Source organism: Priapulus caudatus, unplaced genomic scaffold, assembly GCF_000485595.1.
Source record: "Priapulus caudatus unplaced genomic scaffold, Priapulus_caudatus-5.0.1 Scaffold1054, whole genome shotgun sequence".
Taxonomy (NCBI): Eukaryota; Metazoa; Priapulida; class Priapulimorpha; order Priapulimorphida; family Priapulidae; genus Priapulus; species Priapulus caudatus.
In genome coordinates, this window is record NW_014578115.1 from 78,626 (window position 1) to 81,512 (window position 2,887).

At 46.1% G+C, this 2,887-nt stretch overlaps 1 protein-coding gene across 1 annotated transcript in view; it reads right to left on the reverse strand.

The window, feature by feature from the left end:
* LOC106815168 (hormone receptor 4-like) overlaps positions 1-2,473 on the reverse strand; it is a 60,913-nt gene extending 58,440 nt beyond the window's left edge. Inside the window, exon 1 of the mRNA XM_014819599.1 lies at positions 2,062-2,473. The gene's annotated coding sequence lies outside the window, so the exon portion shown is untranslated. The remainder of the gene's footprint in view (positions 1-2,061) is intronic.
* Between the last annotated feature and the right edge of the window lie 414 nt (positions 2,474-2,887).

A 2,887-nucleotide genomic window follows, 5' to 3' on the forward strand; every position in this document is an offset into this window, starting at 1 on the left:
CTCTCTCTCTCTCTCTCTCTCTCTCTCTCTCTCTCTCGCTCTCTCTTGTTCATCCCTCCCCACATTCCTCCTCTCTCCCCTCCTCATTCGCCATTCCCTTCCTCCCTCCCCCTTCCTCCCTCTCTCCCCTTCCTCCCTCCCTTCCCTTCCCTCCTCTCTCCCTCTCCTCCCTCTCTGCCGACGCCGGCTTCATAGTGGCTGTAACGGGAAGTCGGGGGTGTTCAGGGTAGCCGGGCGACCGATCGGGCTGGTGTTTCACGCTATGAGCTTGCTCGCGCGCGGGGGCCAGCCGACAAGCGAGCGAGCGAGCGCATACATACACACACACGCGCGCGCGCGCACACACATGCACACACACACACACACACACACACACACACACGCACACACACACACACACACACACACACACACACACACACACACACACACACACACACACACGACGCGCGCGCGCGCGCGCACCACCTGTGTGTGTGTGTGTGTGTGTGTGTGTGTGTGTGTGTGTGTGTGTGTGTGTGTTAACGAAGTGCACGTCATGTATTTGCGTGCGTTTGTGCGTGCCTGCATGTGTGCGCACGCATCAAATAATATGTGATTTACGCAAACTTGTTTCCTGAAAAATCAAAACTAAAACGCACGCTTAAAACTATTTGTCTGATTAAACCTGTATTAAGTTCTTGTACAATAGGCTACGAAAGCGATTATTTCTCTATGCTCTAGTAATTACAGAACCTTGTACGTGTAACTGCAAACAAAAATAAATAGTTCGCTAATTCTGACACCACCCCAATTTTAAAAGCTCACACTTGCACAAAATTTTCTGCTAGCAATGACTAAAGTAGTATAAATAACAGTCAGAAAAGATCTTCGGAATGCAGTACGTTGCACTCATATGGTTGCACCGACGATTTTGGTGGATTTGGTGTGGGTTAGGTCTATTCATAGGCCTATATTTCTCTAACCCACACCAAATCCACCAAAATCGTCGGTGTGGGCATTGGTCAGAGGAATCTCGGACTAGGTCTACCCTAGCTCTAGTACTATAGCCCGCGTACAGTAACTGCCGGCTGTCTGTCGCTATTACGCTATTACACAGTACAGTACAGTAGGCAAGTACACCGCACGCATGCCAAACAACAAAAATAATGTTTTTTGTTTTGTTATATTTTTGTTGAATATAGGTTGAATAGGTTAAATAGGTTGAAAGAAAGTAAACAAAACATTAAGATTTTGGCAGTAAATACATTTCGGGTTTATTTACCATCATTTTATTATTGAAACGTTCCAAGTGCCTGTGATATGGATAGCATGATAACATCAAGAGCATATAAAGAAGGTCTCCCTCCTTCTTTATATGCTCTTGATAACATATCTCTGCATGGGAAGATCATGTTATGCAGGCACCGTTCACGCCTTGACCCTAGGTGCACAGGCTCACCTACATGCGCTTGATGTTCAGCCAGTGCCATGCATATACACAGGAGGCAAAGAAACCTTTGCGTGCCATTTTGTGTTTTGGTTGTAAGGGCGCAACCCTCCTAATCGGACGAAAGATCCGGACAAATTTTGGCAGTATGCAAGACTGCCGAGTTTTACTCAAGATTGTCTTCACGTGTCCTACGCAAGTTTTGTCTCAATTTTAGCACCCGGATTGGTGACATTTGCGAAAACACATTTGCGGTGTCCCAAACTGGGATTGTGCACAGGTTTTGTAGTCTTTTCGACGCAGGATGCAAATATCTGTTCAAGTTAGTTATACAGAATGTATTACTGTATTACTATTACGTATACAGTACGTATTACGTATACAGATGACTGAACCCAATTAGCCTAGCATTTATTCGTGAAAATTCGTTGCAAATAAATTATGACTTGATGGTTATGGTTACGATCAATTGATTATGGTCAGGAATAATATTACCGGGAGCTATAGATAGTAGGCTACTGGAGCTATGTGCAAATTATGCTGCCCAGTCAGCGAGCAAAAACGGTTGCGAGAAGAAGAATAACCAGAAAAACAAATAAATAACATTAACAAATAAAATTAATCACGCTTACCTGATATGGGTAACCTTTCCTGTTTACAAACCGAGAGTTTCGGTTAACTACGCAAGACAACGTACGTACAACGGTACGTCAATTCCGCATACAGATTCTCTCCAATTTCTCATCACAAATCACAGGTCAGATGATACAGAATAGCCACTGCAACTTAGCGCTGTTCATCGGAAACCCATCACGCCACACAGTACAACACGTGTCACCATATTAATTAAATAATTGCACTGGAAGACGTCAAATTTCTACGAAAATTCACCGGTACACGTCGAAAGGTATCCTTATTCGTCGTGTTCGCTTAATTCCCTGCTACGCACTTCACGATACACTAGTAAAGCGACAAAATTAATCGACGCTTTCTCGCAGACAGCGAGCAGAGCAACATTCGTCAATCACTTTCCATACTCACTCCACAACTGGTTACGACTGTGGCGCCGCCGTTGCTTACACAGCAGCCAGCGTTCCTGACCTTGCCCACCTTTCTACCTCGACGGAGGGCGGTTGAGTCATGCGTCACTCAACGCGAGGGGCGGAGCTTGTGATTATCAGCCCGTAAACTCGCACTGCGTAGGCGACAGGCGTAGGGCGAGAGAGAGAGAGAGAGATAGATAAGAGAGAGAGAGAGAGCGCGCGCGCGAGAGAGAGAGAGCGAGAGAGAGAGAGAGAGAGAGAGAGAGAGAGAGAGAGAGAGAGAGAGAGAGAGAGAGAGAGAGAGAGAGAGAGAGAGAGAGAGAGAGAGAGAGAGAGAGAGAGAGAGAGAGAGAGAGAGAGAGAGAGAGAGAGGAGAGAGACGAGAGAGAGAGAGAGAGACGAGAGAGAGAGAGAG